The sequence below is a fragment of the Arvicola amphibius genome, chromosome 12 (assembly GCF_903992535.2).
Source record: "Arvicola amphibius chromosome 12, mArvAmp1.2, whole genome shotgun sequence".
In the NCBI taxonomy this organism is placed as follows: domain Eukaryota; kingdom Metazoa; phylum Chordata; class Mammalia; order Rodentia; family Cricetidae; genus Arvicola; species Arvicola amphibius.
The window spans coordinates 38,607,302-38,631,290 of record NC_052058.2 but is presented as its reverse complement, the minus strand read 5'-3'; positions in this window follow the sequence as shown (position 1 = coordinate 38,631,290).

Below are 23,989 nucleotides of genomic sequence, written 5' to 3'. Positions count from 1 at the left end.
AAATAAAACAAAAATAAATTGTGAACTAACAGCATTTTCATTCTGACTCCCGCACTGCCATAAGGATGGTGGAAATTCTAATCTTTCTGGTCATTCTGCAGGGGCTTCTCCCCCCAGCTACTGCCCCTCTCTTCCTATCCCATCCCAGCACCCTAAGGCACCCCTTCCCTCCTTCGGGGCCACAAGACCCCCCAGATCAGCCCTTGTTGGGCCTGGGACCCGGTGGTGAGTGGCGGGAGTTCCTTTGTTTCACTCAGCTTGCCGGTGGCAAGCTAGGGCTTTTGTCTGTGAGGTATCTGCCCAGCAAGGAGCCCTTACACAGTAACAGAAGATCCATCGGAGGAGTCCCTGGCCAACAAGGGGTCATAATCCTGTGCAAGAAGAACTATCAGAGAGCATTTGAAGGAAGAGATGGGCAGGTGCCAAGGCAAGAATCCCTCCAACAATCTGAAAAACATGAAAATACCATAACCTAGTGATCTTACAACAGAAGGACTTGAACACCCTAATCTAGAAGAAGTGCAAAAAATTGACATTATGAAAGCGATAGAGACCCTTAAACTGGATATGAAAAACTCCCTTAAAGAAATGGATGAGAAGTATAACAAAAAGTTCGAAGAAATGAGTAAATCCGTAAATGATACCCTGGAAAACCAAGAAAAAACAATCAAACAGGTAATGGAAACAGTTTAAGAATTGAAAACTGAAATGGAGGCAAATAAAGAAAACACAAAAATACAGAAACAAGCAAAACCAATAAAATACAAGAGATAGAAGAAAGAATCTCAGATTCTGAAGATACCATAGAGAAAATAAATGCACTGATCAAAGAAAACAGCAAATCCAACAAATTCTCATCACAAAACATTCAGGAAATCTGGGACACAATAAAAAGACCACACCTAAGAATAATAGGGGTAGAAGAAGGAGAATTACAGATCAACGGCCCAGAAAATATATTCAACAAAATTATAGAAGAAAACTTTCATAACCTAAAGAAAGATATTCCTATGAAGGTTCAAGAAGCATACAGAACACCAAATAGACTAGATAAAAAAATCCCCTCACCATATAATAATCAAAACACAAAACATACAGAATAAAGAAAGAATATTAAGAGCTGCAAAGGAAAAAGGTCAAATAACTTATAAAGGTAAACCTATCAGACTTACACTGGGCTTCTCTATGGAAACCAGAAGGTCCTGGATAGAGGTACTGCAGAAACTAAGAGACCATGGATGCAAGCCCAGACTACTATACCCAGCCAAGCTATCATTCACTATCAATGGAGAAAACAAAATATTCCAAGATAAAAACAAATTTAAACAATATGTAGCCACAAATCCAGCCTTACAGAAAGTAATAGAAGGAAAATCACAAACCAAGGAGTCCAACAACGCCTACAATAACTCAGTCATCTAGCAACCCTTCACCAGCACAACTCAAAGAAAGGTAACACACAAACTACTATCAAAAAAATGACTGGAGTTAACAACCACTGGTCATTAATATCACTGAATATCAATGGACTCTTCGCCTATAAAAAGGCACAGACTAAGAGACTGGATAGGAAAACAGGATCCAACATTCTGCTGTTTACAGGAAACCCACCTCAAACACAAAGACAGACATCTACTCAGAGTAAAGGGTTGGGAAAAGGTTTATCAAGCAAATGGACCTAAGAAACAAGAGGGTGTGGCCATACTAATTTCTAACAAGATTGATTACAAAGTAAAATCAATCAGAAGAGATGGAGATGGACATTTTATACTTATAACAGGAATAATTCATCAGCATGAAGTCTCAATCCTGAATATCTATGCCCCTAATATAAAAGCACCCACATATGTAAAAGAAACACTTCTAGAACTCAAGGCAGTCATCAAACCACACACACTAATAGTCGGAGACTTCAACACACCTCTCTCAGCAATGGACAGGTCAATCAGACAGAAACCTAACAGAGAAATAAGAGAGTTAATGGAGGTAATGAAACAAATGGACTTAACAGACATCTTTAGAACATTCCACCCAAATAGGAAAGAATATACCGTCTTCTTTGCAGCTCATGGAACCTTTTCGAAAATTGACCACATACTCGGTAACAAAGCAAACTTTCACAGATACAAAAAATATTAGTAACCACCTGTGTCTTGTTGGATCACAATGGAATAAAGCTAGAATTCAACAACAATGCTACCCCCAGAAAGCCTACAAACTCATGGAAACTGAACAGCCATTTTGACAGGTGTAAGATGGTATCTTAGAGTTGTTTTGATTTGCATTTCCTTGATTGCTAAGGAGGTTGAGCATGACCTTAAGTGTCTTTTGGCCATGTGAACTTCTTCTGTTGAGAATTCTTGGTTCAGTTTAATGCCCCATTTTTTAACCAAATATGGAGGCTTGCCTGGGGGAATACCTGCTTCTGATCACCTTTAGATTGTTTGCAGACTTCTGGCATTTTACTTAATAAACAGAGCAAAAAGTGAGAGTTTCTTCACCTTGGAAATTCTAATTTTTAGAAAGTCCTGGATCCATTTAAAAAACACTCATCTGGTTAAGTCAGGCCCACCCTTCTTAATTCACAAAACATCGACAGATGAGAAATTTTAATTCTATTTACAAAATCATTTACCTTTGCCATTTAGTATATTATTATCATGGACGTGATGTCCCCAAGATCTTTGCTATACATGTTTAGAAATAAGTCGCAGAACACAGTACAGTAGACAGGATTACCCCTTGGTGTGTCTCCTGAAAAGTCATCATGTTGTGCTTCTACCACAAAATTCACTAACTATGGTGGACAAAATTATTACTCTGTGGAGCCCCATTGTTTCCCCATCACTGTAACAAGACCAACAAAGAAAAAAAGAGGGATATGGTGAGTGTAAAGCAGAGGTAAACTATGGGACTCAGGTCACGGGGTCTGTAAAGTCCCTGGAAGGCTAAACCAGGTGGCTGTGACTCTGTTCTTCAAAGAAACACTCAGAGTCTAATTACAAACAAGTGCATTAGACCTAGAAGTTAGCTCTAATTTAGTATGGATAAACATGCTCTTTAATCCCCACTAGAGTAAGTCAGACATACTAAAAGAAAACCTAGTGCCATGTTGGAACTAGTCCCCTATCTTTTGGGAACACTGCAGTGATAACATTTGGGTATACCTGAGCCTCTCTCTATTTATACCTCTTTTACACCTCAGAGACCCCGGGTGTCTGGAAGCATGCTTGCATTTCAGTATTGTCTAGGAGGGACATCTAGTGGCATTTGGAAGCTGAGAAGGCTGTCACCTAGTTAGCATATGCACTCCTGAGAGGTAAGACATCTGGACTGTGGGCATAGGGTAGGTCTGGAAATGTAGTGTTTGCTCTTCGGACAGACAGACTTTGCTAAAGTCAAGTTTTGAGCAAAGATTTAGAAAGTCATAAATAAGCTACACCTGTGACTCAAAGTCATCTAGAGAAAATTCACATTTCTCCTCATAAAGACATAGATTATTATGCAAATAATTACAAATCCTGAGTCACATTGCATCTTGAGTTTTGTCAATACAAAAACACACTGTCAACTTAAAAAAAAAGAGGAATGCTCTGACTTGTCCATGCTTCTTTCAGCTCCTTGAACAGTGCCCTTCTTGAATTTAGTCTCCACATACTGACATTATGTGACTCCCTGCAAATAATGCAAAGTAGTATTTTTAAGAAACATATGCCCCTAAATAAGCCAAATAGGCAAAAAAGGCTATTCTTGATAGTTGAGACTAAGTAAACAAAAATAAAACAAACTTATCTATATAGTACAGAGCTGAAAGGGTAGAGGAAAGAGAGGAGCACAGAGAAAAATGGGTAATATGATGTAGGGGAATGTGGAATTGGATACATGTGGTAGTGATGAGTGATTGGCTATCCAGAAGCCAAAAGAGAAAGATATGCATGAGAGAAGAGGAGAGAGGGTACTGGATCTTCTTTACGTGTTATAATCGTTGTGGTTTTGTAGATGTTTTCATCCCAGCACATCATTGAATGTACCCACAATAGTGCATGTCTAATTAGTTGTACTGAGTGATGGTTTCTACCTCATTATACAATTATAGGCTGTTGCAATCCAGATGTACCCAATACGAGTGATGTATAAACTTTAATGATGTTTGACACTACCATGCTACCAGAACATAATGGTCTAAGACAGTTATCAGAACTCCAGTTTGGACTTAACACATGTCCTTAAGCTAGCCCAATTTAACATAAAATGAGCAATGCATACATCGTTCACTCTGTCTAGTGATTTACATTCAGTAATTAAAGATGATGAATGAAAAGACAGAAGATAGTAACTGAGGAGTTCAGTGGGGGTAAAATTGTAGGTGGAGACTGCTCATTAGTTCCCTGACTGTTCATACCCAAATAATCACAGAAACTGTATTAATTATAATACTGTTCATCCAATGATTCAGAAATATTTCTAGCTAGATCTTACATCTTGAATTAATCCATTTCTATTAATCTGTGTATTGGCATGAGGCTGTGGCTTACTGGTAAGTATATGGTGCCTATCTCCTTTGGCAGATACATGGCATCTATCTGACTCCACCTACTCTCTCTATATCTCTTCCAGCTGGCTATATTCTGACTTACTATAGGCTGAAGCAGCTTCTTCATTAACCAACGATAATAAGATATATTCATTGCATACAGAGGGAAATCCCACATCAAAAAGGCTTTAAGTACAAGTATGAGGTCCTGAGGTTGGATCTCAAGAATTCACATAAAATCCAGGCATGGTGGCCTATGTCTGTAACTCTAACATCAGGGAGGAGGAAATGTGCATATTGCAAGGACTAGGTATCCAGCCAGTTAGTCTAGAAAATAATGGTGATCTCCAAGTGTAGTGAGAGAACCAATCTTGGAAAGAGAAAGAACGGGAAGGAAGAAAGGAAGAAAGGAAGGAAGGAAGGAAGGAAGGAAGGAAGGAAGGAAGGAAGGAAGGAAGGAAGGAAGAAAGAAAGGAAAGAAGAAAAATCAAGACAAAATTGGGTGGACAGTGATAGAGTAAGAGATTTGATGTTGAACTCTGGCATCAGCACACACACACACACACACACACACACACACACATTGTAGATTCACTAAAACCTCAGCACTCACCTTAAAGGGAATAAGAGAATAAGCGATAGTCTTTTTAGCAACCATGGCTCAGGAACAAAGTTTAGGTTACACCAAAATCTACATTCCCTTATTGAAGTAGTTTCATGAAGTTGTGTAACTTTACATAACAAAGGAAATCATAAATCAAGTCAAGTATAAAATCCAGTGGAGGGTACATCAGAGAGATGATCACAGCCGGGTGGGGGAAGCATTCCCATAGGCCCAGGTTATTATCTAATGACACCCTTAGGTATTGAGTTAGTAGAAACTTGTCATCTACTAAGTTAATAGATTTCACAGCTTTTATCTGTTAGTCACAAGATGTTCATTCTGACAGAGTTAGGGAAGGAGTAGTTTTTCTGGGTGCCCCAAAGCAAACTCAAGTTAAGATAATTCACCTCTGGACCTGTAACCTTCCAGTCTCCCAAGTCTGTCATTCTCGACTGACACAACCTCCTCCCAGGACTTCTCAGTCCTAACGTGTATGCCCCACATATATGCGCATACAGCATCCATTCCAAAGGCCTCAGTACTCCCTCAATTTCTGGTATTTAAATACGACAGGTGATGAAACATGCAACATTCTTTAAATGATTAAAAATTCCCACTTTTTTTTAACTCTTAGGTCCTTTAAACTATTCCTATTCCATCAGGGTTAGCAAAGCAGTGCATGTTAGAACATATGGATGTTGTTCAGAAGACCCTGGGTTCAATTCCCAGCCATGGAACAGCAAAATTCCTCTGTTCTCCACCCTCACCTTTCTCCATTTCCAATGTTCTTTCCAAACCTTCCGACCTATGTAAAATGAGGACATTTAACCCCCAGAAAGTCTAATGACTTTTTGACTGTCCTAAAACTTTGCCTGGCAGGTTGAGCCCAGAATAAAGTTGCCATAGAAATGAAGAATCCACTGGGAAGTTCCATGCATGATTAGGTAAGCAAAGAAGTCAGGTAGGCTGGGTCCTTAGGGCACTCTCCTTGGAGCGGTCCCTGCTCCCTTGCTATGCCACTGCCCTTGTCAAGCTTGTCACCTGTGGGCATGCTTGCATTTCAGTCCATCTATTTTATGTCTGGAACACTGGTTGTTTATGTCTTTTGCATTTTCTAGCCACCTAAGAGAAGCATTTACATACAAGGAATAATCAAATTATGAAATCAAGTCTGGTAGGAAATCAATTCGGCGGCAGTTCCCCAGTAATGTATGCTAGTAGAACTATCTGAAGTAATGAAAGTGACTTTTTTAAAAACCTTTATCATAGAAAAGCTTTAAAATTCAAGTGTAGTGGAGTCTCCTCTCAGTTACTCCCAAGTAAGAGTGCTGATTTTTATGTATGCACAATCCAGATGCTTTAGCATGTGATAATAAATTCTACAGAGACCGAATCTTTATCATGGGGAGTTGTCACTTGAACTACTGTATCCTCCCCACCCACAGCCGGAAAAGAAAGACTTGATTATAAACTGATGTATTCAAACGTGTAACAGTTCTTTGAACTCAGTAAGGAAAATCAAGTTATAGCATTAAAGTTCGGTCCCTCAACCTTTCATTCCCTGAAGGAGTGGTCTCTCTACATAGACAAGCTGATTGGTAGATTTTTGAGACAGTTGTTTCAGAGTTTGGATGAATGTTTGTGGTTAAAATGTTTGTTGTTGTAAGTATTTTGTTATTTATTCCCTACTTTCTTTTTGAAAGGTAAAGTAACCCAATAATCAATAATAAATGAAACGGATGGAGCAGGGCTATTAAAACAATGAAAAAAGTCCCAGAAGAGAAGAGTGTTCTGGGCTACACAACAAGGGCCCTGCCTAAGATGTCATATGAAAATCAGGAAAATGACACCAAGGAAGCTGATGTTTTCTAAAGAAGTTTAATAAAAAACCAGATGGATGGGTCAGGGAAGACCTTAAATAGAAATGATTAGGAAGCAACCATAAGAACAAAAGCATTAGTGAAAATGCAAGAAGAGAAAGCCAAAGTGAAACAAGCATTCAGTGATGCGTAGAACTGGAAACAGAGTGAAGGGAAGGCAAGAAAAGTCTCAGTCAGTTCTTAGACCATTATCCTAGACTTCTAGATCCTCCACGTCGCCCTTTCTGGATTCTAAATCCAGCGGCATCCTGTAATATCACAAGATAAATACTGTGGGAAATATGTCTTTAATAGGAGATCAGACTTACTGAAGAAAAGTTTAATACATTCCAGACTCCAAATAGATGAAATTCTAGAGAAAGAAAGCTTTGTGTGGAAGGGAAGGGAGGAAAGTGGAAAATAATAATAATTATAAAATTATTATTCCTAGACTATGGGTGTTCTAAATCACAGCTCAGTCTTTCTCTCCCCCAGTAAAGAAAAATGATGACAGATCAGTCACATGTTTTATAAAGAATCATATTAGTGCCCAAGGCCAGAGAATGTTCTTAAGGCAAATTTTGAAAGAGAAGTCCATATAACACACCCATTAAATCAACTGTATTATTGATCATGTCCTGCATGGTCTGAACTCCCTCTGTGAATGACAGGATATAATCCAACAACTAAACTTATTTCTCTCCAGATCTTCATGATGGAAGTGAAACCTGGCAGCTGTCCGTTTACTAAAGGGATCACATGCCCTCCAATGAGAGGCATCACTAACAAGGTAGAGACACAGATTCTACCCAAAGCCACTGAAGCTTCCTTAAAAGAAGAGGCAAGAACTTCCTATTATATAGCCCAGAATGATTTGCAGATGGTCCATGATAAAGGATAATGTCCACAGAACTGGATGACCCTGACGAGAAAGCTACTTGAATGTCTTTTTCATCTTCACTCTCTAAAGGGTGCAGCAGGGTTTCATTTAAGATGACATATGTCTCCATAAGGTGAGTCATATCTCTTGGGAAGAATATAAAAGATGACACAGTTTCAAAACAGTGAGGAGAAGGCTAAATAGTAATGGTCCTCTAAGTTCCCTGACCTTCAGTCAAGGTGGAGAGGACTTATTTCTGTGGGCCCCATACCTCTTAACCCAATTTCTTTCTCACTTAAAGCACATTTGCCAACTAACAAACATTGTTTTTCTGAAACTGCCGAGAAACTGAAGAGAGTCTGTCTCCTAGGCCAGGCTAATGGGGGTATGTCATTCCTATGCATTGTGATAATTGGCCTTTACACAGACGTGTAGTACATGCTTCTTCAAGCCACTTGAAAATGTTTTGTAGATTTATTTGTTTTTATAATTTTGTGTGTATGGGTGTTTTGCCTGCATGTATGTATGCATCATATGTGTGCAGTCGTCGGAAGTCCTCCAGTGCCCTAGAACTGGACTTACAGATGATTGTCATGTATCATTTGGGTGCTCAGAATTGACCCAGATTACCCTTGAAGAATAGCCAGTGCTCTTAACCAATGAGCCATCTCTCCAGCCTTACTGATGAGATTGTTAATTATACACATACAAATAGTTTGCCTGTAACATTGCCTTTAAAGTGTCATAGAGCTGGTATCCAAACTTACTCGTTTGTTTAGAGTTACTTCCAAAATATATTTCTGACTTTCCCAGATATGCATTCAAATTCAAGACAAACGGAAACATAACATTTGGCTTGCAGGGCACCATCTATCTTTTTCTTTCGGCATTGTGATTATATAGCATATATAAACTCCATGTCCAGTCGGGCAGATGCTTGTACTTCTTTGCTTTGATTTAGTGTAGAAAGTCCCACTATTTAAGTTCATGGGTTTGCAAATGGCCATAATATGAACTTATAAATCACTTGGCTAAGAAGACAGTTGGTAGAAATATCATGACAGTGACAGAGGGCTGAGTTGGCAGCACCCATCTATCAGAAATTGATTGGCTTGATTTCACTATAGACTGTAAACAAAACACTCATATAGAAAGGGTGTAACATGCAATGGAGCTGGTTGAAAGAGAGATGTTTTAGAACACTGAATAAAATGACTATTACACAGCAGATCAACTTTCTCTTTGTGTCAAAACAATGCTTACAAATAAAAAAATAATGCAAATTATAACTTTAGTTCTCAAAACTATTCAAACTTCAAGCACAGTTCAAGTTTTAAGTATCTCATAATTTTTATAAGAATAATATATTCAACTGTTAAGAAAAAATCTTAGGTGATGCTGCTCATGACTCTGATTCTTCTTTGGAGGCTGGGGCAGGTAAATGGTGAGTTCAAGGCTAACTGGAATGACACAATGAACCCCTGCCCTGATAAAACAAAGAAAATTACATTTTGACCCAAGGAAAATATTTAGTTTTATTTTAAATTTTTGTTTAGCTCTAGGAATGTGTGTAAAGTCATTTTATGCTTCAGAATTCTTTCCCTGAACTCAACAGGAAGTTAAAACCTGTGGATGGATACTACTTGTTACATATTCTCCAAGCTGGAGGTAGTGTGCCTCCTGAGACCAGCTCCCCATGAATTCACAGCACACTGTGTCCTAGTGGCGCCTATCAGCTTCCATTGCATAAAGTCATATTCCATTCATAAGAAGAGAAATTTTTCACAGTGAGCTTGGAAATCCTCAGAGATTCTGCAGGAAGTTACACATGGAGGAGATCCACTTCTGTACTCTACTGTGGGTGCGTTTTGGAGTATAAGAATATTTAAAGATATAAATAAACAGAAATAAAGTGTTAATTTGGCACATCTTAGTTTGTATATGTCTTTATCTTTCCTAAAAGCAGCAAGCCTCTGTTTCTACCCCCTTTCTACCTCTATCACTTGATAAGTAGGCTTTTCTAAGTGCATATGCCCCTGGCAAATTCGTGAACTTCTCCACAAATCTATTTTCTTTCTCTGGGATGGCAATTTCATGTACCTGGTTAGCCAAATCAGTATTCATATAATCATCCTTAAAGATATTTCTGATAACTTATTTGTTGTCCTCAAATGTATTTTTTTTTTCTGGAACTAAAAAAAAAAAAAAAAGGAAAAAATCCCTCTTGTTCCTAGTAGAAAAGGGGTAAACATTAGAGAGGGGTGGAAAGTCTCTCTTAAAAGCTGCATTCTGGGATGATACTTAGAAAATTTGCCCAGAGCCTGAATACAGATGTCATATAAGCTCATTCCCTTTTTCCTTTTCCTCTGCCTTTTCCTTCCTCTGCTGATTATTAAATACAGAGTCTTATACAAGGTAGAGAAGTGGTTCTTTAGACAGGTAAGTATCCAACCAATGAAATATTCTCCTTTGTACAAAAAATTATGTAAGGAAAATAAATCTAACCAAATTTGTAAAGTTCATTAATATTAATTGTTGGCCTTAACCATGAGTCAGCTTGCCATTTAAGTTATAGGAGAGAAAAACCCGTCATTTTTGTTTGCATTTGACGAGCTTTGAATTATTTTTGAGCAAAGCTCCTTTCCTTCAGAATATAGTCCTGTAACTCTGTGCTCCTGAGAAATGTTTCTCTTTAGAACATGCAAATTTTAGATGGCCTGCCATTATGTGCTTGTGAGGTCTTCAAAATGTGTTGTTTGGTACGTTTGGAACGTGTGAGTATTTTGAATAGCATGTTGGTATGGGTTCTGATAGTGAGCTAAACTTTCTTGTTAGCATTTGGTTGCTGCAGTCGCTTCAGTGAGGATCAGCTATTCTTAACAGGCTTCTTACGTGGCAATTGAATCACATTTTGACTGTTAAAGCAATTCCAGTTAGGTTTGGCACTTCATCTGAGCAAATATCACTGCTTTCTATCTCTAGTTATTGTGACAGCCCTCGATTTTGTCACGATGTTTGTGGTCAGTCTGTCCAAATCAAAGCTTTCTCAGAGATCCTAATGAAAAGACAAAGGAAACTTTAGTTTAGTGTCCTTTTACAGGAGTGAACTTTGCAAGGCTGGTCTAAGACAGGAGCCAGGGCCTCAGAGGAATTGATTTTGTGACTTTCAGGGACCCAGCTTTTGCCCCTGTGTCATAGGAGGATGCCGCTAGTTTGTTTCTGCCTGCTCAGTCCCAAAAGAATCATACAGAAACCGTATTATTTGCAATACTGTTTGGCCAATCACTTAAGCATGTTACTAGCTTGCTCTTATATCCTAAACTAACCCATCTCCATTAATCTGTACATCACGACAAGGTTGTGGCCTCCCAGCAAAGTTTCAGTGGGCTATAGCAGAGGCATCTGTCCCCTGCAGGGCTACATGGCTTCTCACTGACTCTGCCTTCTTTCTCCCAGCATTCAGTTTAGTTTTCCCCATCTAGCTTTACTCTGCTAAGCCACTGGCTGAAACAGATGTATTCATTAGCCATTAAAGGCAACACATAGACAGAAGGTCTTCCCACACCACTCCTGGGCTGTGGTTATCTGTCCTTAAGGCAGCTGTGTCTGAGGTATCCTGTGTTCTTTTAGCCAACACTGTCTGACTCAGATCTCTGTTGATCTTGCAACCTCCAGCCCAGCTAACAAATTTTAATTCTTCTTTTTTTGTACTGTCCTTCTTAATTAGCTTGTTTGAGATAAGCTTATGAAAGATCTTCTGGTTCAAGCTTTTGCTTTGATTTTCTTTATTTCTCTCACCACTGCTCCTCCCCCTTATCACTCATCATTCAGAACCCTTATCCCTGCTGTTTTGGATCAGATGTTGTGTGGCCACATCCTCAGTTTGCATGTAGAATATATCCACTGATTCTCATTAGAAATTGTTCATGATTATCTTCACAGATGTTTTCACATATGTGAGCAATCACACCATGTCCCCTGGATGACAAATTAGTCACCTTTTTTTTTTTCAGGAGAAACTTATTTGTGTTGTAATAATGTTTCTGCAGACAACCACAAGCTTCTAGGACCTTGGAGCTGTTGTGCCCCATCTGGCCTTCACCTGGCATTATACATGCTCCATGGCACCAGTGTTCCTGACCTAGGATCATCACAGGTGGTGGTATTCAACTTCATATCTTAGTCCTTAATGTGCGTGTGGCATCTTACTATTTATGGCTAAAACATGGTGAGTCATAATTTCAGAAGGCTGCATAACACACAAATGGTTTTTTATTTGAGGCTTGTTTTCCCTTCTGATGCATGAAGTTTCTGTAAGAATCAAGAGGATTTATATCAATGTATCTAGTAAAATGTAAATTACAACAGGCTGTCAAGAGGATTGCTTGTAACACAAAATCACTAGTTTTTTAACTAACTAACTAACTCATATTCATAGTATAAGAAAAATGTTAAGTACTGAAGACAGTAGTCCTGTGTGACAACAGAGGAACTGTGGATTTCCCGTAGGCAACTTAAGAAGACAAGAGTTCTCAACTCACAAAAGGAAGACAGCTGCAGAGCATCAGGATAAAAGGGAACACACTCTAAGTTCAGTGATGTGGACACTTTTAAGAACAGATATATTTATCTTAGTCAACCTTTGATATTCCTGGAGGATTGACTGCAGACTTCTGTAATGACACCAAAATCCAAAGATGTGCAAGCCTCGGCATGTAGATGCTTTCTTGTCTGCGGACAATCTGTGTGCTTCCTCCTGCATACTTCAAATGACTTGTAGATCACCAGGGATGCCAGGTACAATGTAGGGTGCTATATAAGTACATGCATGCTTTTGTTCAAGAGATGGGAGCAAGAAAAACAGGACTTTTCCTACTCAATACAAATATATCTCATCTTACATGTTTAATACATGGCTAGTTGTTTCTAAGATTGCAGAACTCACAGAAACAGGAGGTTGAATGTAAGATGTGTTTTGATTCACTGTGACTTCTATTGCCTTTGAGTTATCTGCAACGAGACCTGTGCCCACAGTATTTACCATAAAGGGCATGAATAAAGTCTTGGAGGTTCAGTGTGAATAAGAGAGTGGCACCTGCCTATGGTCCAAGAGGTGCTGCTCCTTTGGCTGACAAGATACAGTCAATCTGCCTTTGCCTTTCTTAGAAAAAGATTGCTATTTTTGGAAGTAGAGGATAATGCAGAAGCTGTCTTAGAGGCAACATGGGCAAGTTGTTCCTGTTTGAATGTTCATTGTTAGTGCTACTTATATTGAGAAAAGCTGGTGTTTGGCTGCCATGTTCACTGCCCATGTATCATGCCTCTCATAACCTTGTCTTTGTTTCTCAACTTAAAAGGGTGCAGAAATAAAAGGAGTAGAGACTTTGTGAAAATGAAGGTTCTAAGTAGGAGAGAACATGAACTATATAAAATTACATATATATAATATATACTTTATATACATAAATCTCCCTACATACAAGCTATTTAACAGATGTTAAATATTTCTTTAATTTTAAAACATTCCATATTTGGCTAATACATGTAATATTCCTCTCATTTATGGAGAAATGGATGTTTATATGTTAGTAAGATTTGACACTCATCAATATTGTGTGTCTCCAGTATAGTTTCATGACATTAGTAAGATACACGGTAGCTATCAGCAGTAACTACACACATTTTTCTGTCAGTCCTTAGTAGTTATTAACATGTATTCTATCACCATTGCTTTTCTTATTCTGAATATTACATATAAATACAAAACAGTCTTTTAATTTTGCCATCTTTTACTTATTTAATTGGACACAGAAAGTTATACATATTAGTAGGATGCCATAAAAGCACTAATGTTTTAATACATATTGCATACAATAAAATACTAGTTTTTTTCTGCCTAAACAAACTGTAGCTGTTGCCAATTCCCTCCCCAGTCTCTGATAACACCCGTGCTGCTCTTAGTTTATATGAGATCAACTATTCAGATTATACTTATGAATAGCCTGGCCTATGCCTTTACCTTGTCTGTCTTCATTCATTTATTAAAATGCTCACAAGATTCATCTACAGTGTCAGATATATGGATGAAGTAACAAGAGTAAAATGGTAGCTTCTCAGTTTCAGGAGGTACCATTTATTAATTGTTTCTCTCAGTGTCTGTGCTACTGGTGTAATATTTAGGAAGCAGTCGCCTGTGCCCATACTTTTAAGACTATTTCCCACTTGCTCTGGATTTATGTTGAGGACTTTGATTCATTTGGACTTAAGATTTGTGCATGGGGATAGATATGGGTCTGTTTGCATTCTTCTACAGGTTGACATTCAGTTGTGCCAGCACCATTTGTTGAAGACGCTTTCTTTTTTTCCTTGTATAGTTTTAGCTTCTTTGCCAAAATGCAGGTGTTCACAGGTGTGTGCATTAATACCAGGGTCTTCAACTTGATTCCATTGTTTCACGTGTCCGTTTCTATGTCAATACCAAGCTGTTTTCATTACTATAGATCTATAGTAGAACTTGAAGTCAGGAATGGTGATTCTTCCAGAAGGTTGTTTATTGTACAGGATTGTTTTGGCTATTCTGTTTTTGTTTTTATATAAAGTTGCGTATTGTTCTTTCAAGGTCTGTGAAGAATTGTGTTGGGATTTTGATGGAGATTGAAATGAATATGTAGATTGCTTTAGGTAAGATTGCCATTTTTACTATGTAGATCCTATCCATTCAAGAGCATGGGAGATCTTTCCATTTTCTGATGTCTTCTTCAATTTCTTTCTCTAAAGGATTAAAGTTTTTGTCACATGGGCTTTTCACTTCTTTAGCTAGTGTTACCCCCAAATAGTATATGTTATTTGTGGCTACTGTAAAAGGTGATGTTTCTCTGATTTCTTTCTCAGTCCTTTTATCATTTGTATATAGGAGGACTACTGATGTGTTTTTGAGTTGACTTTGAATCTTACCATATTACTGAAGATGTTTATAAGCTGTAGGAGTTCCCTGGTAGAATTTTGGGGGTTCACTTATATAAACTATCATATCATCAACAAATAGTGAAAGTTTGACTTTTTCCTTTCCAATTTGTATTCCCTTGTTCTCCTTTTGTTATCTTATTGCTCTAGGTAGAACTTTGAGTACTATATTGAATAGATATGGAGAGAATGAACAGCCTTGTCTTGTTCCTGATTTTAGTGGAATCATGTTGAGTTTCTCTCCATTTAATTTGATGCTGTCTGTCGGCTTACTGTATATTGCTTTTATTGTGTTTAGATATGTTCTTTGTATCCCTGATCTCTCCAAGACATTTATAATGAAAGGGTGTTGGATTTTGCCAAAGGCTTTTTCAGCATCTAATGAGATGATTATATGTTTGTTTTCTTTTTTAGTTCATTCATATAGTGGATTACATTGATAGAGTTTTTCCTATGCTGAACCATCCCTGCATCTCTGGAATGAAGACCACTTGATCATGCTGGATGATTTTTTTTGATGTGTTCATGGATTTGGTTTACCAATATTTTATTGAGTATTTTTGCATCAATGTTCATCAGGAAGATTGGTTTGAAATTCTCTTTCTTAGATGAGTCTTTGTGTGATTTGGCTCTTAGGGTAACTGTTACCTTGTAAAGAGATTTTGGCAACCTTCCTATTGTTTCTAGTATGTGAAACAATTTGAGGAGTATAGATATTAGCTCTTCTTTGAAGTTCTGATAGAATTCTGCATTGAAAAAAATCCAGCCCTGAGCTTTTTTGGTTAGGAGACCTTTGATGTCTCCTTCATTTCCTTAGGGGTTATAGGACTATTTAAATAGTTTATCTTGTCTTGATTTAATTTTGGTATGTGGTACCTGTCCAGAAAATTGCCCATTTCTTTTAGATTTTCCAATTTGGGGCAGTACATATTTTCAAATTACTATCTAATAATTCTCTGGATTTCCTCAGTGTCTGTTGTTATGCCCCCCTTTTCATTTCTGATTTTAATTTGGATATTCTCTCTACTTTTTTGTTAGTTTGGATAAAGGTTTGCATATCTTGTTGATTTTTCTCAAAGAACCAGTTCATTGTTTCTTTGATTCTTTGTATTGTTTTCTTTGTTTCTATTTTATTGATTTCAGTTCTCAATTTGGTTATTGCCTGTCATCTGCTCCTCTTGGGTGAGTTTGTTGCTTTTTGTTCTAGAGTTTTCAAGTGTGCTTTTAAGTCACTAGTGTGAGATTTCCTGACTTTCTTTATGTAGGTACTTAGTGCTACAAACTTTCCTCTTAGCACTACTTTTATAGTGTCCCATAGGTTTTGGTATGGTGTGTATCAAGTTTCATGGAATTCTAGAAAATCTTTAATTTCTTTCTTTATTTCTTCCTTGACTCAGGGTTGATTCAGTTGAAAATTGTTCAATTTCCATGAGCTTGTAGATTTTCTGCAATTAGTGTTGTTGTTGAATTCTAACTTTAAGCTAGAGTGATCTGGTAAGATGCAGGGGGTTCCTCCATTTATTTTTATCTGTTGAAGCTTGCTTTGTTACTGAATATGTGGTCAATTTTAGGGAAAGCTCCTGAGTTCCTAAGAAGAAGACACACATTCTATTGTATTTGGATGGCGTGTTCTTTAAATGTCTGCTAATTCAATTTGAGCCATGACATCTGTTATTTCCCTTATTTTTCTCTTAAGTTTTTCTAGCAGATCAATCCATTGATGAAAGTGGGGTATTGAAGCCTCCTACTATTAGTGTGTTGATGTGTGATTCCCTTCTATATACTATGAATATAGTTTATTGCCATTTATTAATACAGAAGCTGCTTTCTGTCAATGGCTTAACAGATTATAACCAGGGTGGAAAAAAAGTTTTAAGCTGTTTGAACTGTTTGCTTCGCTCGTTTGATTTTTTTCATAGTTTTCTTGGCTTTCTTTAAGAGATTTATGGATTTCTTCCATTTTTTTGTTTGTCTTTTCCTTCGTTTCTGTAAGCAAATATTTTATTTCTTTTTTAAGAGTCTCTATCATCTTCATAAAGTTATATTTAAGGATGTTTTCATCTGCTTCATCTAGGTTAGGATGTTCAGGTCTTCCTTTTGTAGGACCACTAGCTTCAGGTTTTGCCATTTTGCTCTTTAGGTGGATGATTGTATTCTTGCATTGGCTTCTACCTATCTCTTCCTCCTAGGGGTGCAGGTCGGGCTGTGTCTTAGGTGGTCACCCTTCCTCCTGGTGCAGGTGGGGCCATGCCTCTGGTAGTCACCGATGTGGCTCTAATGGTTCTTCTCCAGGTGCAGTCAGGGCCAAGGTTCAGGTGCTCATAGGTCTAGTGGGAGATGGTTGTCTTATGCCCAGATTCACAAAGTCCCCCCAAAACCAACAAGGAGACTGAGTCCTGTATGTAAAAGCAAAGAGCCTTTATTTTATACAAGTCTGCAAACTCGGTCCCTGTGTGGTCAACATTTTGGAATAATGGGAGAGTCCCAAGCTCAGTTAGAATTGAGTTCTTATAATACCAAAAATGGTTGGAACATTAGTGATTTCCTTTGGATGGTCTGTTCTTGGGTGGTGCTTGGGTAATCTCAGTTTGTGTTCCTTTCTTCAACCAGGTATTGCCTCAGGGTAAACTACTGAGACTCAGGCTTCCATTAAGTTTATTGTGGCTAGGTCCAACACTAGTAGAAGATAATGACTGGAAGTTAAGAACTTCCTTTGGGTCATCTGTTCCTACTATTAAGCTTATTATGGTTGGCCGAGTCCTACATTCTGAATATTGCTCATTTATAAGATACACGTTTTTCAAAACTTTTCCATCATTCAGGGATACTCTTAAACTTTTTTTGGTATTGTCTTTCAATAATTTGAGTTAATATGGATAATAATGTATCTGATTTTTCTCACAGTGATTTGCACACATTTACTCAAACCATTTACTGACTTACGTGTTTTTGTAGGTCCTTGACACATTTTGAGTTTGCTGTCTAGCTTATTCCTGCACCTGTATGGGTGGGTTTTCACGGCATCATTTGTTGATTGACTTACTTCTTCAAATAATATTTCACCCCCTGTGAGAAACCAATTGCTATGAATGTGGGTATATTTAGAGACTTCTAACTATCTCTATTTTTATGCTACTAACTGAAATGTTTTATGGCCCAACAAGCCTCTCTTTCAATGCAATAATCTAAACCATACCAAATGAAACTGAATTAGAAAAAGCCCAGGTTTAATGGATGCTAGTGCTCCCAAGGGGCCTGGAAGCCTCCCCTTACTCCCTTTCCCCCCCCCCCCCACACACACACAGACACACCGGATAAAAGGCCAGGAAACCACAGAGAGGGTAAAGAAAGATCAAGAAGACTATGTGCTAATTCTCTGGGGTGCGGTTTAAATAGCCTGTGGGAGTGGTCTCAACCCTCCCTGTGGAGGTTGTCACTATTTAAGAAGCCTTCTAGGAGGTGGAGTCTGAACTGAGGCAGTTCCCAGAGGAAGGAGCTTGGGGTGGAAAGTTCGGTTCAAACATGCCAGGGACTGGGGTGAAGCCTGGACCCAAACACTAACAGTCATAACATAATAGAGCTTCATATTAATATTAAATTTGAAAACAGAGATGAATTGGCTTTTTTTTTTTTTTTTTTTTTTTTTTTTTTTTTTTTGGTTTTTCGAGACAGGGTTTCCCTGTAGTTTCTAGAGCCTGTCCTGGAACTAGCTCTTGTAGACCAGGCTGGCCTCGAACTCAGAGAACCGCCTGCCTCTGCCTCCTGAGTGCTGGGATTAAAGGCGTGCGCCACCACTGCCTGGCTTCAGAGATGAGTTTTTAAATTTTGATTTATTCTTCGGTCCGGTCATATAATACTTCATGACCACAGCCTCCTCTCCCTTCACTCCTACTAGTTCTTCCCCCTCCTTTTCTTCTAATACTTTCTAGTAGGGCTGCATTTGTGGATAGATATTGTTTGAATTTGATTTTATCATAGAATATCTTATTTTCTCCATTTGTGGTGATTCAAAATTTTGCTGGGCATAGTAGTCTGAGCTGCAATCTGTGGTCACTTAGGGTCTGCAGGACATCTCTCGAGGCCTTGCTGACTTTTAGAATCTTCACTGATAAGTTAGGCATAATTATAAAAGGTCTGTCCTTATATGTTACTTGCTCTTTTTCCCTTGTGGTTTTTTCATATTCTTTCTTGGTTCTGTATGTTTAGTATTTTGATTATTATGTGATGAAGGTATTTTCTTTTCTGGTCCAATCTTTTCAGTGTTCTGTATGGTTGTTGTATCTTTATAGTCACCTCCTTCCTTATATTAGGAAATTTTTCTTCAATTATTTTGTTGAAAATATGCTGTAGACCTTTGTGATTCTTCTGTTCCTATTATTGTTAGGTTGAGACTTCTCATAGTATTGAGATTTTCTGAATGGTTTGTGTCCAGATTTTTTTAGATTTAACATTTTCTTTAATTGATGTATCTATTTCTTCTATTGTTATCCTTAATGGCTTGGAGTCTTTCTTCCATCTTCTGTTAGTGAAGCTTGCCTCTGTAGCTCCTGTTTAACTTACCTAGGTTCTTCTTCTCCAGAATTCCCTCTATTTGTATCTTCTTTATTGCTTGCATTTCCATTTTCAGGTCTTAAAATGTTTTGTTTCCATCAATTGTTTGTTTTCATGTCTTGTACGTTTAAAGTGAACTATTTGTTGCCTCCAATTTTGGTTTGTCTTTCCTTTGATTTCTTAAAGGAGTTATTCATTTACTCTTTAAAAACATCTATCATTTTCATAATGTTGGTTGTAATGTCCTTTTCTTCTGCTTCTCCTATTTCAAATATTCAGGGCTTACTGTAATAGGAAAGCCGGGCTCTGGTGATGACACATTGTTTTGGCTATTGTTGTCTTCTTAAGCTGGTACCTAAGCATCCAGGTTTGCAATGATTTTATACTTCTAGTTGCCAATTTCTTAGTTTGTTTTTGTTGAGGTCAAGTTTTGTTCTTGAAATCTGTCTCTCTCTGGTCATCTGGTTGGTGTGACCTGTATTAGGTCTGAGTTGCATTTTTTTCTGCTTCTAGTTAGCTACTCTTTAATCCCAGAAAGGTTTTATCAATGCTTTTTCCTAGGAGAAAACTGATTAACATGCATTTACTATGCATGCTATTTTATATATATATATATATGGGTTTCTGTATGTTTTTGCATATGTATACTGTATTCATTTCTCTTTATCTAGGAACTCTCTTTTTTTCCTTTTGGCCTCTAATAAATACCATTCTATATATGTGACAGCTTTCTACTTTCAGCATATGATAAAAAGATTGTACATATGATCTATTTCTATTAAATGTATTTACATTTTATACATATGTATTCAAATTGCAGGATTTCAGTACCATGTTATTTTATATACATGTAGGTGGTTCACGTGTTACATGCTATACATTGCATATGTATACGCATATTTTATTATATGATTTTTATAGCACAAAATCAGTACATTTTATATTTTATATTCACCAAAACATTCTAATTTTTAAAAAGTTATGAAAGATTTTTAGAACATGTGTGTAATATTTTGTCTACATGTATGTATGTGCATTATTTGTGTGCCTGGTTCCTCAGAAATTAGAAAAGGGTGTCAGATTCTAGAACTAGAGTTATAGATATCTGTGAACAAACAGATGGGTGCTAGAAACCAAACTTGTATGTATGTATATGTGTGTATGCATATATATGTATATATATCAGATACGAGCATATAGTATTTTATTTTGATTTGTTTTACTTTATTTGACTGATGAGTTTTGGAGTTTACCAAATAAAACCAACCTTTCTACTGGCTGTTTCAGAGATTCAGTAGATAGATTTAAAAAAAGGGAGGGTGGTGAGTTTTGAGAATGAGGCTTTAGACAGTGTCCAGTGACTTTTTGCTCCCTCTTGTGGGCTGGCTGATATTTCCTGATAGTTGATGGATGTTCACTTCAGGCTGCTATGCAGCTGGAGAGAGATGGATTGAAATAGAACAAACTCAATGTTCTGACCAAGATTCGACCATTTTTTTTTAATTGAACAAAGCCACTCCAGAATGATGCTTTGGCTAATTGCCAATGTTCTAAAAAAAAAAAAAAAAAAAAAAAAAAAAAAAAAAAAAAAAAAAAAAAATTCATTCTGGCAAAGTTTTGCAATCTTTTTTTCTGTTGCTGTTATAAAGGAAAACATTTTCAGAAGTTTTTAGTTTGCAATCTTGCTGACTTTATATAGTCTTCAGCAAAAATAGATACTTTCAAAATCCAGGGAAAATTACTGCATGTTACTTAGTACCTACATTCCTAACTTGTGATGTGTTTTGTATATAATTTGCTAATTTACTAGTAAAGAATGGTACGAAAATCCCTGAAGGTAGACCAGGCAACAACAGTCTTCCAGGTCGTCACAAAACCTATCTGATGCTTTGGATTTCATTGCCTCATCCCACGTGACAAGACTGCCAACAGTAAACACAGGAAGACGTAAAAACAGGACTGTAAAAGATATAATTATCAAATGTCTGACCCCTATTGCATGGAAGAGAGTGAGAAGAGAGACCAATTATTCCAACAAAAGTCTGTGACACCAGACCGAGGCTTCCAGGAAAGATGGTGGACTGGGCTGCTTGAGATTCTGTCAGAGAAAAGAGTCAGAGTTATGCGTGAGTTACTGTATTCTAAGAAAAAAAGTACAAGAGCATCAGTAATAAAGATGGAGGAGGGAACACTGCCAAATTCATTCTGTTTAGCCAGTGTTATCCTGAGGCCAAACTCAGAGGAGGATGCAACATAAAAAGAAAGCTATAAACTGATATCCTTGATCAACATAGACTGAAAAATGCTGCAAGTATACTTGCAAAACAAGTTCACAAATACATCAAAATATTATGTGCCACGATGAAGTTTGTGTCCTTCAAAGAACGAAAGGAGGCACAACAGTGTGTAACACAATGCATAGATGCATCAAGAAAAGAGATCACATGCGTATTCTAAGAGAAACAGTAAAAAGCCTTTGACAAAATTTAGCACACCCTAAGGATAGAAAGTTTCTAGAACCTAGAAACAGAAGGAATGCTACTTAAACATATTGAAATTAGTAGCCAACATTATACCTACTGGAAAAATTCTGAAAGCATCTTCTCTAAATTTAGGAAGGGAGAAAGAGTTCTGCTCTCACTTCTGTCAATCAATACAACACTCACAGTCTTGTATATAGGAATAGGACATGAAAGAAAACAAAAGAGCTACAGAACAGAATAAGTCGAAGTATTCCTTGTTGTAAATAATGAAAACATAAAATTCATGCTCTGGCAATTCTGAAGCATGCATAGGCAGCCTGTATATGGTAGTTCTGTTGAACCTGTCCATATTGGGTTTCAAGGTCTATGTTGATGAGGACGACTGACTAGGTCTCTTCCTCAAGAGGGCACCAGCTCTTCTTACAGGTGTTGAGCCACCATGTGGTTGCTTGGAACTGAACTCAGGACCTCTGGAAGAGCAGGCAGTGCTCTTAACCTCTGCACTGTCACTACAATAATTATGATTAAGAACCTATTGGTTGATATCACTGGAAAGTCTACTCTTTTCTAAAGACAAATGGAAGTACAGTGGATCTGAGGGAGAGGGAAGGTGTGTGTAGATGAGGGGCCTATAGGAATAGAAGGAGAGGAAGCTAAGGTTAGGATGTATTTTATGGGAAAAGAGTAAATGAATGGAAAAAGATAGTTAAGAGCCAACAAAAACACTTTTTTGCCCATTCTTGGGACTCTTTCTGTTGGGTTGTCGTGGCCAGCTTCAATATGATGGCTTTTGGCTTGTCTTATTTTGCCTTGTTTTGTTATGTTTGAATGTTGTCTCTTGGAAGCCTGCTCTTTTCTGAAGGGAAATGGAAGGGGAATGGGTCTGGTGGAGAGAGAGATGGCAGATCTAGAAAGAGTGGAGGGACAGGGTGTATTGCATGAGAGAAGAATCTATTTTGGGGGAAAATAAATAAAATTTTAAAAAGAACCTAAAGAATGCACTGGGAAACTCCTTGATATGATAAATTCTTTCAGCTAGTGAGCACAACAGAAGATCAATACATGAAAAAAGTAGTTTTTCTATATGTGTGCTCTGAACATGCTAAGCAAGAGTTTAGGAGAACAATACAGAACAGTCTAAGGAAAATAATCTTTGATTTAATCTAATCAAGCAGACAAAAGACTTCTACAATGAAAATTTTAGCACACAACAATAATAAATGTATTAAAGATGGTCCTAGAAGATGAAAACCTCTCTACATTCCTTAATAAAAAAGAAACAGCCAACATATTAAGCATATTCTACAGAACTTCCTCAAAAATACTGAACATGGACTACAAAGATAGCTCAGGAGTTAACAGCACTAACTGCTCCTCCAGAGAACCAAGGCTGGATGCCCAACCCCCACATGATCACTCACAACCCTCTGTATCCCAGGAAATCTGATGCCTTCTGCTGGCTCACATGGCCACCAAGCATGCACATGGTGCACAGAAATACATGAAAGTAAAAATATCCACAAATATATGTGAAATAAATAAGTGAAATTTGAAGAAAATGAACCATGCACATACTTTACGGTACAGCTATACCACTCCTGGGCATATACCTGGAGAAATCCAGTAGGTGAGCATTCAATGGTAATACTTGAACACTCACGTTTGCTGCTCACAGTAGCCAAAGTATGCATTCAGCTCTAGTGACCATCAACAGATGCATGAGGAAAGGGAACATGGTAGGTATAAAACAGTGATGTATTTAAGGAAAAACAGAATTATGCTGTCTGTAGACAATGGGTGGAAATAGAGATCATCATGTTGCATAAAATATGCCAGACTAGGAAATGCATACAACACGTATTATTTATATATTATATGGAGGGGGCAACTGAGGGTAATGGGAAGGTAAATGTGAACAAAGTACATTATGTTCACATTCATGAAGATGTCATTATAAACGTTTGTGTAGTTAACATATATTATTTTTATATACAAGGCAACTTGGATAAGGGAGGACTTCAGATTAATACCCAATCCCACAGAACTAAGAAAGGCAGGAAGAAAGCCTGTGTACTTAAAGAGTCATTTTAAAGGAACATTCTACCCTGTGCCTTG